Source organism: Oxyura jamaicensis, chromosome 8 (genome assembly GCF_011077185.1).
Source record: "Oxyura jamaicensis isolate SHBP4307 breed ruddy duck chromosome 8, BPBGC_Ojam_1.0, whole genome shotgun sequence".
Classification (NCBI taxonomy): Eukaryota; Metazoa; Chordata; class Aves; order Anseriformes; family Anatidae; genus Oxyura; species Oxyura jamaicensis.
The window spans coordinates 23,189,928-23,204,635 of record NC_048900.1 but is presented as its reverse complement, the minus strand read 5'-3'; the positions used below and the strand labels follow the sequence as shown (position 1 = coordinate 23,204,635).

At 45.8% G+C, this 14,708-nt stretch overlaps 2 long non-coding RNA genes across 3 annotated transcripts in view; one reads left to right on the top strand and one right to left on the bottom strand.

Annotated features, from left to right (window-relative positions):
• Positions 1-11,777, bottom strand: part of LOC118170553 — a 27,069-nt gene extending 15,292 nt beyond the window's left edge. For both annotated transcript variants that reach the window (XR_004752776.1, XR_004752775.1), the window contains exons 1-3: positions 11,765-11,777; positions 10,847-10,918; positions 505-555 (exon numbers count right to left, since the gene is read on the bottom strand). This is a non-coding gene — a long non-coding RNA (uncharacterized LOC118170553). The remainder of the gene's footprint in view (positions 1-504; positions 556-10,846; positions 10,919-11,764) is intronic.
• LOC118170552 overlaps positions 1-14,708 on the top strand; it is a 16,253-nt gene extending 1,545 nt beyond the window's left edge. Inside the window, exon 2 of the long non-coding RNA XR_004752774.1 lies at positions 14,185-14,708. This is a non-coding gene — a long non-coding RNA (uncharacterized LOC118170552). The remainder of the gene's footprint in view (positions 1-14,184) is intronic.

Genomic DNA, 14,708 nt, shown 5'->3' with positions numbered 1-14,708 from the left:
TACAGCTGTTTGCCAAAATCAAATTGCTGAGGTGTTTCTGTCTCTTTAAAACTTCATAAACAGACACTTGGACAAAAACCATCAGTGCATCGCAGCTGCGGTGGGGGATTTGGTTTAGCTGTGGTGGGCTGGAAGTGAGAAACCCAACCCGAGATGCAGCCCCGTCCCTCTGCCCGCCCGGGCAGGGGCTCACGGCCACACACAACCGTGCAGGCATTACCCTTCACCTGGCAGGAGAGGTGCACCAGAGAGGCAGGCTGTCATTCCATTCTTCCCAACAAATAAACCATTTTCTGCAATAGCCACTTTACTCCTTAATTCCAAAGGGAAAGTCAGCAAACATTTTGGTTCCCACCTTCCAGTGCTACCTGCCCCCGCTGCAGTTTGCTATCTGTAATTCAGCAGGGCCCCAGTGCCTTTCCTGGGCCCACGCATTTCCCTACAGACCAAGCCCAGGGCACATCAGGTGCATCAGCATACAGGGGAAGGATATCCAAGGCTTACCCAGGCAGAGCAAAGCCAAGCACATGGAGATGCTGTGGCTATTTTTAAGTCCTTTAAAAAAAGCAATCGATGCCTCTGCAAGTTGCCACACAGCAAACAAAAGGTTAAGCAAACAAACCCCAAGCAATGTCTCAGGCTTGCCAGATGCAAAAAAGCTTTCAGCCAGTGACATTTCTTCTTCCCCAGCTGTAGGTTCATATTTTTAATGTCAGATCGCAAAAATAATAAAAAAAACAGGGGGGGGGGAAGGAAAAAAAGCAAACATTTAGCTCACAACTGGATGGGAAATGAACTGGAAGCCCATGTTTGTGTATATTTCTCCCTGGCAAAGAAGCCAGCTGGTATTTGCAAGGTCCTGAAAACCTGTCCTGACATCGGCAGAAGTGTGACCAGCAATACCTCTCCCGTGCCGGCTCATGCGTTTTCTCCTATCTCACTTCATCTCTCACTAAGCTCAAGCGAGCCCGCGCTATTGCAGATTTATCGCCATCTGAAAAACATTAAATATCTCAGGGTTTCAAATATTTGCAGACAGCTGAAGAAGTGGCTGTGATGGAACTGTCTCTTTCTGGCATAAAGCTATCAATTTTCCATGAAAGCTGAGGCCCGGATTTTTTATTTTATTTTATTTTTTTTTACCCCTGGTAAAACACTGTAACAAATGACTTATTCCCCTTTTAGCAAATGCGAGGGAAGCGGACGGTCATTATTACCAAATGTGTGCACACACGAGTAACTAAGGGAAAATAAATCCCATTTGAAGGTTAATTAACTAAGGCAGGGTCACAGCTTGACAATCTGCCCTCAGCAAAGGGAAGCACAACATCGCTGGCTCTACGAAGCAGAGCTGTAATGAATTGTGACTTGGGGCTTGTCTATGCAGGGCATTACCACGTTGCGAGCTGTGGGCTGAATTTATAGCCCTCGCTCCACGTTTATGGCATTAGGCACTTTGTGCAGACTAATTAGGAACTAGTTTACCTCGTTTACCTTGTGACAAATGCTACTTTTGCACAGAAGCCCACAAGAGCCCCATCAACTCCTTGAATTTTGCCAGCACCTCTGGCTTTGCACAGCAATGAGCAAGTCCAAACCAGGGAGCAAGGGAGGGAGAAGCTGGAGAAAACATGCTCAGCCCCAGCATGCGAGCAAGAGCTGGGGCTTGAGCATCCCTAAAGCCCCCAGAAAGCCCCTGGGTTTGGACATAATTAAGTTTGCAACAATAGGCATGTCTGGTTCTTGGGAGAAGGCTGAGGTTGAAGGCATGGAGAAGCCTGGACACGTTTGTCAGAGCTCCTTCAGTCTGCTCCCCACCTCACCCCTACACGTGGCTGCAGTGCCTCTTGCAGCCCCCAGTGCCCAACAGAGCAGGAAAACCCATAGTGATTTAGCCAAGGAGGCTGCAGACGGACAGAGCAGTGGTAGAGAGTCTCCAAGGAGCTCTGGTGGAGGGGAGCCGGGCTGAGCACCACCTAGGTTCCAGAAATCTAAAAGGATTTCTGAAGAGGACCGGCTGGCTCATTTTCATTTTGCCTGGCTTCTCAGCCAAGCTGAAGGGCACCAAGCCAACCCAAGGCCACCTCGGTGCTGAACAAACACACCCACCGCAGAGGTTTAGTGCAGGTCAGCTGTTCTGCTTGCTCCGCATTGCCAGGTGGCGAGCACAGAGGGAGTATGGGGTCAGCAGGCTGTGCCAGGCAGCAGCCAGAAGAGGGTACAAGAGTCAGAGCTGGTACGGGGTGACACCAGGCTGAGGGTGACAGAATCGTGCTCCTGCACACTGGGTGACAGCTCGCTGCCCATCTAAAGCAAAAGTCCTTCGGGGTTGCGTCACAGAAGAAGAATCACACCTGCAAAACTAGTCAAGGCACCATACACCAAAAGTGCTGAGGGAAGTCAAATATGCTATCAGTGGTTAAAAAAAAATCTTTAGGCATTGGGCCTTTTGCGGCAGCAGATAGACGGGAGGGCTCATGGGAAGAGCTATCAGGTTGGGATCTCCTGCCAGCCCCTACAGAAAAACTCAGAAGTCCTTTCACCTCCTTGTGCTTCCTTTTCCCTGCAATAGAAGGCAGCAGGTGACCTCCTCTGGGGGAAGATTTTACAAGGCATAGGGGATAGCAAAGCTCTGATAAGAAGCTGCTCACACCACAGCTTCCTCAGTGAAGCATTGCCTTCCTTTTCCCCACGTGCCAGAGAGGATGGTTGAGTTTCAGGGCACACCCACAAGGTGCAAAACATTTTCTTTCCAACAGGGTCTCCAACAGAGTGAAGCAGGCCGGCCAGTTGGGGGACACGCCATGCAGTGGGCTAAAAGCTCCCCCTTTTGGGGAGAGCCCTTTGGAGACGGCTCCAGCACAAGGATGCTGCATTTGTCAGACACTTTGCTGTGCTAAAACCCAAGACTAGCAGTCATTTCTGTTCTTTTGTCTCATCTACCCACAGAGCTAATGAAAGGGGTTCACTGTTAGCATTCAATCACACTCCACCCCTTGGGACTTGTATCCACTACCTCCTGTCTGTGACAGCAGTTTTTCATTTGCAAATTTATCTCATTCTGATTTTCCTCTTCCCAAACTGTGGGTTTCTTAAAGTTTCCAAGACAGCTGCTTCACTGAAGAGGAAGTGCTTAAAGCCAGCTCGGCTACAAGGTGAGCACTGCTGAGAGCACAAGTCAAGTGGTGAAAAGACCAGCTTCTCCCTAGTGGCCCAGAACCCCCACCAGAGAAACTGCTGAAACAAGATACAGCCACACAGGCCACCAGAAGACAGAGCAGGCCCCAAGAGGCACTAAGCAAAACCAGATGGAAATCTCAGCTGAGCCATCAAGAGAAGCTTTCCTACCCGGCACCTGCCAGCGTGCTCTCCCAGCACCTTGTAGCAGTTCCCCTTTCAGCACGGACACCCCAAGTGACCTGCCCCCGGTGATCACACCAAGCAAGCAGTTAGCTAACATCTCCCAAGTCCTACGTGGCCCTTTTCCATCCTCTGCATTGCTTTTTCTTTCCCCTTCCCTTTTACGTTCTATGCATAAATATCCTTCCATTATGCACTCCTAACTCATCTATAATCTCAGACTTTCCTTTCACCTACTCCTCTTTATCTCAGCACTGAAGAATCAAGCATCAAAAGCTCTCATGATATTTGCAACCAGCTACCAGCACTGGCCAGTTCCCTGTGAATGACAAGATGATCTTCCATCACGACCCATCAGATGGGTCCTTCCACCAAGATGTACAAGAAAGGGGAAGGAGAAACACCACTGGGAAGGGAACGATCTGAGTTTTTAGCGTTATTTTCAACAGCCTTTTTCAAAGAACAGATTCACATTCACCACTGGATATACAGATCACACCCCCATGAAAACGTAGATGGCCCCTTCTCCACAAAAAACCTGGCGAGTAAATAAGTATAAAGCTACATACTCTGCAGGCTGGTCCATGATGTCACAGCCTGCCAATGTGTGCATAATCTCATATGTTTACCTACTAAAATATAAATAATATTTTATGTAGGAGTCCATTTATGGGGCAGTGTTTATGCAGAAATGGAAGAGTCTTTTCTACAGGAGAGAGGGGAGGTTAAAAGGGCTGCATTGCTGCACTGATTTACAGGCTGCCTGATTTAATTAATATTTGAATATTATTTTGGGGGCTGTGGGTGGTCGTTCACAAGGGAATGAAAATATCATCTGAAATCTCTTCATTTATTTCATATGTTCATGTAATTGTGTATGAAACTCATATACACAAAACTGCCACATTAACATTCTTTTTAGGTACGCTTGTATCACACCTTTACGCAAACCACCACAAGAAACAGGAAAAAAAAAAAAAAAAAAACTTTATTCCTCAACCTGCAAGGTCAAGGCTGCTACATCCATTCCTCAGACACAAGTTTTGGGGGAACAAAGAGGTTTAGCAGCCTCCTCCACCACAGGGAGGAAAGTGGCTTCCACTGATGCTGTCCCAGGCATGAGGCTCCCCTCCCTCACGCCCCCACCCTCCTCATATTTCTATGCTGTGTGCACTCATATAGTCTCATTCTTATTTTAAGAGCATTAATATATACATTTGAAAACCCAAACCATTAAAAAGTAGTTGGCTCGGACTTTTACTGGAACACGTGCACAAATATGTTGTTTGGATATTTTTATGGCCATTAACTTTTCCATATATAACCCAGACCTCCCATTAGGTGTTGTGAACTGGATCGCCTCTTTACTTGCCAAGTTATATTTCAATTAAATTAAAGTCACCTTTGGTCCTAATGAACTCTTGTTGTTTGCCTAATGCCATGATTAACTCCAGCTGCAAGAAATGGTATTAGCCTGGGTGGGTACATAGCTGAAGATGCTGAATCTCCTCTGGTATTTATGGGTGGTAGGGAAGGCTCCATGATTAATTACTGGGTATAGTACTATCCAGACAGTGAGCAGAGCTGATTTGTGTCTGCAGAAAGATGGTCACAGTAGGAAGTACTTCAGCACCTGCCCGCAGCCTGGGGTGCTACAGAAACTGTGATTCACCCTAAATTTGTTCTGGCAGTTAGAAACTGAGCACATTTCTTTGGGTACTGACAGCCATCTCCTTTCTTCCAGGACACAGCAGAAAGAGAGGCAGCCCAAAGACCTTGAAAATGGTGAAAAGCACCCTCACCTGGGGAATAACACACCCAGGAAGGATTGCAGCCTCTATTTACACCATTCCAGCACAGAATCTTTCTGAGGATCTTCCTCTGGGGCAAAGATTTCTGTGACCAATGACGTTGGTAAGCTTGTCCATCATGAGCGCATCTAATCCCCTTTTCACCTCACTCAAACTTATGGTCACCGTGGCATCAAGAGGCAGAGTCCCACCATCTTAGTACCTGCGGTGTAACAAAGGCAGGTGCCTGCCAGGGCACAGCATGGTGCTGGAGGAACTTTATCAGCTCTGCCCATGGTATCTAAACTTTGACTATGCTATTGCATGAGATCTTAAGAGAAGATTATAGTGACCTAAAAATGTTTGGGCTTTTTTATTATTTCACAGTTTACAGATTAATTCATTTGTAGTCAATCCTTTTTCCATTCCCTTCCCATCCCTCCTCCATTTATTAAGGCCATACAAATTGCTTTAGTGTTCAAAAATATCACTAGATTATTGGTCCTTTTATTAGTGGTGGTGGCAATCTGTCACCATGACCCTGCTTAACAACTTGCTTCACACCTTCCCAGCCAGCTTAAGTTCTCCCTAACCATAGATGCAGTTCTCCAGAGAAGAGGGGAACTCAGCAAGTCTGGCACCACAAGCCCAGAAAACAGCACACAGTCCAGACTCCATCCAGAGACAGAACAGGATAAGAACAGATGGGATCTCAGATATATGAAAATTTCTGCCTTCTCATAAGCATCATTACAGAAGAAAAAAAAAAAAAAAAAAAAGAAAAAAGTTGTTGCCAGAACCCTGTTTCAGGATTGTATCTGGATGAGATACCTGCTGCTGACATCCAAGGCAGTCCTTCCTTGACAATCAGCCCACAGGATCAATGCTTAGGAGAATTCTCCTATATTTAAGCCCAGATAAATCAAGAATATCTCAAGCTGAATGGAGCTTAAGATACAGAGGAGAATAAGGCCTATGATTTTAGAGGGGCTGGGTTAGAGGAACAAATATCCATTAGTTAAAGTTTCAGAACTGTCTTACTTCATTCAGCATTTCAATGCAAATCACAGTCTAAGTACAACAAAAAATAGTTGTGTAATCATCAGAGTTCCCATGATTTCCCTGGCATCTGCCTCACCTAAACCGGGACTGCATTTGAGCAAGAGCAAAAAGACAGAGCCAAACCATATTACATATAACTCTGAAAAAAAAAAAAAAAATAGAGGTTCAATAGGATTCAGACAAACCCAAGAATAACCATTACATTGTGGAAAGTATTTGCCATTAAAACATTTTTCATTAGAAGTGGCATTTCTGAGACTTCTATCCTGCTGAAAAGCAATACCAGCCTCACATCAGAAAGTCTGTAAGAGAAATTTCCATTGCTATAATTAACTTCTCTGTTGAGGTTGCATTGTTCCCCTTTTGCAGAAAAGCTCAGCAAAATTTCCATGGATTGAAGGCAGCCAAAAAGGTGTCCTGTCCCATTTTTAGGAGGAACTTGTGGTCTGCAAGGCATCTAGGAGAGCTTTAAGCTATACAGAAGATGCAGAGCAAACAAGTTCATCTACCCCACTGAAACCAGTTGAGACTCAGCTCTGTAGGTTAGCTTCAGTGCTGGAGCAGCTAAAAAGTACTCTGCTGGCCAACAGCAGAGGACCACAGGACCACAGCAGAGAAATAATGCAAGAACCTGGCTTGTACAGTATGTTCTTTCTCCTGGTACATTTTTGTCTGAGACCTTCATTACTGAACTGCAAAGTAAGATGTGAAGAGCCTACAGAATGAAGAGACACCTCTGGAGGGAAACTAAAAGAAAACCCAAGATGTTCAAGCAAACCAGACCCCCACAGCAGCCAGTGCTATCCCAGCATGGTTTTAACCCTGCCAGTACTCCAGCACAGACCCTCATCCATGGATTGGTGCCATATAAACCCAGAACCAAGGAGCCTTCAGTCAGAGCACCCGGCAGGAGGTATCAGTCTTGGCTCATCAACAACCCAGCTCCTGCCAGATGCATTGGGCATCATTACAGGGAAAGCTTTATTACTCTGATATTTGAAGGAAGATAGCAAAATAAACCACTCTGGTTGTTAAAACACCCCCCAGTTCTTAGAAATCGATCCCAACTGCAAACTCCCCTTTTTCAGACAGATGCAGCCCTGAATGAGGCCCCAATATCTGCTTCTGGGTTACTAAGTCACGTGAATCATTAGACCAACCACTACAAGAACCTGCCCCACATGGCATGTGGCTGTGAAGCTTTGTGTTGCATTTCAGGGACATGAAGGGACAAGCAAGACCCAACAGAGTAACACCCACAACAGAACCCAACTCCCGCACTGAACCCAGTTACTTCCAACTGGCCAGGCCATCTAAGGAAACATGCATTCTCTTTTTAAGAGTAAAGATGAAGACTCCACAGTTTCCCTCTGCAGCTTGTTCCTCGTTAGTTGAAAATGAATGTGCTATAGTTTTACTTTGAGTTGGTTTGCTATCCAGCCATTGTTTTTCTTTTTTTTCCTCCCTTTCAGGAAAATTAAGAAATTTTCTCAGGGTGACAGCACTTCACATACTAACAGTCATATCAAGCTCTTTTTCCTAATTTGAAGATATTTAACTCTTTTCAACCTTGTGAGCTAACTCTAAAGACACTGATGCTATAGTTCTGTTGATTTCTTCATTTCCTCTAAAAATATCGAACACATTCTCCTACTTCTACCCCTTGATCTATCATTATTAGAAAACTGCCATTAATTGGGTGGGGAGGGTGCAGAAGCAAGGGAGAAAAAGAAAGCAAGCCTAGTTAACATCTCTCAAGAGAAAGCAAACAATTCTCCTGTGCTATGAACATGGAAATATATGTCAGCCCCAGGACTTTGTGCCAGCTAAACACCACAAACAGCTCAGAAACAGATGTATCTTGTACATATTCTTGCCCAGAAAATCATTAGATGGGGGAATGAGACACAGCTTGGCACAAGGACACGGGAGTTATAAAGGTTGCAGTGATAATGATTTCACTACATTCATTGCTCAGGAAAGCCTTATTTCCTTTTACCATAGCAAAATTTTCTTACATTTCAGGAAACGGGTCAGAAACAGCCTTGCCGTTTAAGCTGGATATTTCCAGGATGCAGCTCTGTAGCTGACATGCCAGAGAGCTGGTCAAGAGATGACAAAGCAGTTGGTCTCATTCCCAGAAGACATCCTGCCCAGATACAAGGCATCATCTCAGCTCTTCCGCTCCAAAACCAAGCACACCAGAAATGTGCTGATCCCCCCTCCACCAGCCCCTGTACCAGATCTAATGCTGCCTTCTGCATCAAAGCAAAGCAAAGTTGAGTAGCATCCATTTTTGTGGGCTCCGGTCTCCAGGATCCAGTACTGAAGTTGCAGTTGCCGGAGATTCTCTTTATAAAGACAGTGTCCTGTCTTGCTTCTGAATCTTGGCCCAGCAAAACTTGATCTTTGGCACATCTGCCCTCTCTCTGCCACTTAAATATCACTGACACATGTAATTAACACCAGGTCGAACATACCACTCTAGCATTTTACAGAGTCTGGTTTCAGCTGCTGTACTGAAGCTCCTTGATTGGGCCAAAGATGGGTAACTGACACCAGGACAAAGCAGGGTCAAGAAATAACTGCAGAAAGATTTTTACCCAATCAGTGAGGATTTTAATCCATGCTTTAGCATCTAACTAAAGGACAAGGGGGTTGTTAAGAACGCTATCTAGAAGCATACAACTCATTTACACAAAAAATAAATAAATGCCTTCTTATAATATATAATAAAATACAACATGGCCCTAAATGATCCCCCAAACCATTTAGAAACTGTGCCTAAATCTGAACAGTTATGATCCTGGCAGTCTGCCAAAGAGACAAATCAGTCAAAAAATCTATTTCAGATTTCTTCCAGGCCTAAGTGTGTCCCACTGAAATATCTCCATTGCAGAAGGAAGAACTCCCAGAAATCAGATGCTGCAAGCACATCCTTCCCCAAGAAGAAAGGGGATACTTTCAGAATAGTTCACAGAGTTACAGGACCCAGCTTGTTGAGTTAGTGTTTGATTACAATCCTAGCTACACTTGATCTTCACAACTCATTCACCACCCCCTGAGAAGTACCTGTAGCAAATCAGCCCACCTGTCCTAAGACAACATGGCTGGGTAAGAAACAGAAAATCAGACTTGAGAAACACTTCTCCCAGTCTGGACCACTGTAAGCAAGTCAGACCCACAAATGTTGCTCAATAGGTTTCTTCCATGTGAAGCCTCAGAGTCTGCTGCCTTACTGATCCCATTAGCCTACCTTAGTAAATGCGACAATTTAGCAGACAACACAGTAAATGTACCTAGCCCCTTATCTCCAGAAGGCCTCCAAAGGCCATGCTTAAAGGCCCACGCAACAAAACAAAATAACATTTATTTGCAGCAAAGAATCCACTTTCCAATAAGTAGTTTGGATGAAAACATACTTTAAAACACTTAAAAATACTTTGACATTATAAGTAGAAGTGACTGCCATCCATATCACATCAGTCCTTCGGTCTGGGGAGGCCCATTCATCAGACTGGGAAAAAGTTAGCCCTAAGCAGTATTAGGAAACTCAGCCAGAATGAATTTGTAAAACAATACAGGAAATCGAGGAACAAATATGAACATGGCAATGTTGTATTAAGCACCACAAAGCAATAAAAATAAATATATTTCAACAATCAGCTTCACCTTTAGACTCATCTCTACAAGAACAGTAAATATTTCTCACCTGTGAGTCCCTGACATCTGGAGGTTTTCCCAAGCTTTCCTGAAGACAACACTGTTCAAGCTGGACTTTTTTTCTGCCTTGGTTTTAGGACCTCACTGGTGGTATCAGACACTATTTGCCCCCAGTAAGCACCCTCCAGGGGGAGACAAGCTATCTGGCTCTCTACCAGAGTCATTAGAGCTTCTTCTTTTCACGTGGAATAAAGCATTCTTACCTTGTAATCCAGGTGCAAGTTTACAGCCAGACATTGCAGCCTTGTTTGACCACGAATCCCACCCACTGGCACCCCAGGGAATGTGGCAGAAGCCAAAACAGAGTCGGGTTGCAAGCTCCCCAAGATGCTCCACTCCACCCAGGTCCCAGACACCCAGCAGTCACTAACATCTTTCTAAAGCAACTCCTGGTGGGTACAGGAGATGTGGACTGCCCTGGTAAAGGAGGCTTAAAAGCTGCAGCCAACATCTTTGGAAATGGGTAGAGGAGTCAGGGCAGGTTCTTCTCTTTCACAAATGATATCCCAGATGGAGTGTCCTCCTAGAGATGGGGGTTGACACTTCAGGCAGATTCTGTTAGCTAACACTTTTCACCTGGGATACTCATAACTAAGCCTAAAATGGATCTGCTGGCAGTGCTCACCCCTTGCTGTCATATTGCTGGCACCTGGCCCTACCCTTGAGCAATAAAGCAGACAAAAGAAAAGTGAAAATTATGGGATGAACTCTAGGAGTAGCAACAGGCTCCTGCTAAAGTTTCAGACCCTTCATTTGCAAATCAATTCTGGCTGACAGTATGGCAACTGGACCACAAAAGTCTTCCTTCTCCAAGAAAAAGAAAAATTACAGCCTCATTCCCATTGCTTATTTTTTTGATGTTCAGCACTAAAAGCTTTACCCAGACTACAACCATTTCATCACTGACTTACAGCACAGGAGGTTTGGAGGATCATCAGGAAAAAAAGGCAAGCCTCTTCAGCAGCATCTCTCCATTGCTCTGCCTAAAAAAAATAGATACTGGAGTTTTAAAAAGGTAATGGAAGGATTTCTGAGCATGCAAGGTGAATTCAATACAAAAGCCCCAGTACAATTAAATATATTTGGCCAAATCTTACTTTAAAAAGTCCCATTTCACCAAAACACAAACTTTTTCATCCTATATATTTCACAAAGTAACAGTATTTATTCTCACAACAAGCAAACAAACAAAAACTTTGATAAATACTTTGATAAATCAGACTAGGGGAGAGGGGCTAGTTTTCTGATATTACCTTTTTTTCCTTCTCTTTCCCCTACCATTTTAGTACAGAGAGAGAAAGTACTGGTTATGCACAAAAAGTACAGCTCATGCTTTCCCCTCCCTGTCCCCCATTAAAAATAGCTCCAGAAAGTGAATAAAACATTTTTTCCTTCCACAAAAAAAAAATAAAATTTTCCAAAACAAAATTAAAATTAAAGCAACCCCCTAGCCAGCTTCACGTACTCATTATTAACCTGTCTCTCTCTGCAATTAGTGCTCCACATTTAAAACTCTTCTGACAGAGGCATAACAAACCAACATTAAGCTCGTTTATTGTTATTGCTCACTCAAATTCTTTGCTTTCCAGCTAAAACACCAGCCTGGATTCTCAGCCTCAGAAAAGCTAGACCCAAGGTCAGGATCCCTAATCTCAAAACCTCCTTTAACTTTACAATCAACAAATCCAGCACTTGTGAATATTACAGATTATTTTCCACGCTGTGGAGGGAGATTTCTTTCCTAATTGGAGAACAAAGAGAAGAAAACCTCACAGGGGATCTTCCACCAACCTAAATTTCCTATTCCTCCCCCTGAGCAGGACACACACCTCCTTCCTCTCCTGCTGCCCCGCACCTTGTACTGCAGCAAACCACTGCCTGGGGCACATAACGGGCTATTTATAGGAAATCCCCCTATGGGTGGGGTCAGTTGTGATTTAGTGGGGTCTATTGTGACTTAGTGGGGTCTGTCATGACAGAGTGGGCCGAACACATACGCGCACACACACAGTTACACGGAGGGTGGCCACCAAGCTGTGCTAGGTAATGTCAGGGGCACTGCTGCCTTGGCTTTAGAGCAGAGCTACTTTTCAGCGCTCGGGTTCATTAAATAATCTGTGGGTACGTGGCCCAAACTAGTCACACCTACTGCTTTCTGTGTGAGAGTCAAAGCCAGGCTGGATGCTGGCGGATTGCTCAGCGCTGCGCCGCAGCGCTTGGCCCAACGGCTGCCTCCCGCCTAGGGGCAGCCTGGGCTGATGGTTTGGCTGGGACGTTTGTCTCGACAGCGCTCAAGGAATAGAGGACTCCAGGCCAACTCCTGCAGCAATTAAAGGCTTCAGTATTATGCCCGGTGGGATCCATGCTAAAAGTTCTGCAGAGCCTCATCCAAGCGCTGGTCTAGGAAAGCGGGAGAGAAATTCCCCTGTCAGTCTGCAGACACTCAGTCTTAGTTCACGACGGCTGCAGATTTATCAGAAGAGATGGGAAGAGCCGAACCTACCTGGCTGGAGTTGCCATTCCCCGCTGAGCTCCTCAGTACGCGGAGTTTAAACCAGGTTGGCCTCAAGCCTCCTGGAAGCGAGCGTGGAAATAGCTCCTTGGCGGCTGAGGCCTAGCCAGGCCTTGGGCGGGCTCTGTGTGGTGTCTGTGGGGCTTTCCACCCAGAAGGGATAAGTGAAAGCTGAGCTTATCGGTGTCTGTCTCCATGTGCCACACCTCACTGAACAATTTTGTCTTCCCAACAGCAGGGGTCTGCCTCCTCTGTCCCCAGAAGCACTGACCAGATATGAAGGCTGAAGGACCAAGGGATCAAAGGGGTCTCCTTCAGCTCTACCTCCTCAAGGCTCTCCTGGACAACCCTGGGGGAACAGCCCCGAGCAGCCTTTCCTGGTGTCCCCTCAGCTCAGGCACCAATGGGGTTTCCATCTGAATGCTCCCGAGGAAGCAGATCCTCCAGCCCACTCTTCATTTTGTGGAATAAAAGCTGTATCTACCTGCAAAAACAGGCATCTACTGCCAACATACATTTCTGTACATTGTCCCTTCCCTAGGTTGTTTGGAAAAGCCACTTTTCGCCACAACTCCTTTGTAAGCATTACACCCTTCTAAGGCCATGTCCAGTCCAAGCCAATTATTTCCCTTCTATGTAAATGTTAAGCTTTAATAGGGCCCAGAAGGAGCTCACTGCTGCTGGAGTTGGAGGAAAACACGGGTGCCTTTTGGCGCTTGCTCTCTGCCTGATCTCAGAGTGGCAAAGATGCCATGGGAGCCACAGCCTGTGTGGAGCGTGCGAGGGAGGCGTGGGCAGCAGGGAGCAGGGTTGGGGTGGGCAGCAGACACCAAGGGGTGCATGCACGGCTTGGTGTCCAGCTGCTACCACAGCACCTTTGCAAGCAGCTCTCTCAGCCTTGAGCCAACCCTGCCTTACAGGCGTGAGGTCTTCCTTATGTTATTTCAGGCACCATTTGCTGAGGCACAGCTGGGGTTCAAATAGCCGTATTTACAACCAAATGCAAATCCGCAGAGCCTTGCTGCACACAGGCAGTGCACACACATCTACTGGAGTGTGATGGGAGGAGAAACGGGTCGGTGACTCACTCCCCGATTTGCATTGCTTAATGTGGGACATGTGTGCTGCGGCAGCATCTGTGCCTCCCTCCCCAGCGCATCCACCCTGCCTGCAGACACACGACAGCTCTGCTGGCTTCTGGTGGCTCTTGCAGGAGAAGATCAGAGGGTTCATTTGAGGCCGTCTAGACTATTTAAAACATACTGCTCTCTTCCTTTATGTTACAGCGGCTTAGGAAATGCTGCTGCCCTGTCCCTGCACAGCACGGCAGCTGTGGGCTCAGGAGCTCTAACACAGCTTGAAAGCATTGCATCAACTTCACTGGCTTCCCTCAGGTCTCTATCTCTGCTTGCTTCACACTGATCAAAGCCAAGGGAAGGATGAACTGCACAAACAATTTGGACATGCTGGATATTCCTCCAGTTTCCACAAGACCGCTTTGGGCTTGTCTTCTTGGTTTTCATAACTCTCCACGGATTCAACCATTGGTTTCATTACTCAGTGCTTGGCCTCTCCCCCCCCGGCCCCACGACTCCTTGCAGGCAGGGGTCACTGGAGCTGCCGAGCCTCCCCGGGACCCCATCCCCATTCCCAAGCCATGAGTCAGTTCCCCTCATCAAACCTCACCTTTCAACATTCATTTGTCATCTGCTTATGATCTTCACTCCATCTCCACAGGGCTTTCTACCAAGCACCATTCAACCACAGCCCTGTTGGTCCAGGCAGGGGTGATGCTTCTGGTTTCAGCAGGAAACAGGGGTGAGAAGACACCACACAAATGCACAGGGCTCAACCTCTCCTCAATGTGACCTGGCACAAGTTCCTGTGGAGACGGGCTGTCCTGCACCAGCTGAAAACCCAAACCATGTTGCAGGTGGCATGGGCTTTATCTTCTCTCAAGAGAACACCATTGCTCGATGATCAAAAGTTGATTGGAAATGGAAACAAATCCACCTGGAAAAAAAATCAAACTTTTTTCCACCTCACGTGCTTTGAAACTCTCCCCTTTTCTATGATTTTCATCATTAATTGAAGTTATTGTTATTTTAGGAAACCTTTTGAAACGTGCCTTTTGGTGAGAAAATGTAGGGTCTGTCCAATAAAAGAATTACTACCAGGATTTCAAATGCATAGTAAAAAATTGCCTCTAATTTCATTAAAAAATACAATAATATAATTAATATTAAAATAGTTTCATAAAA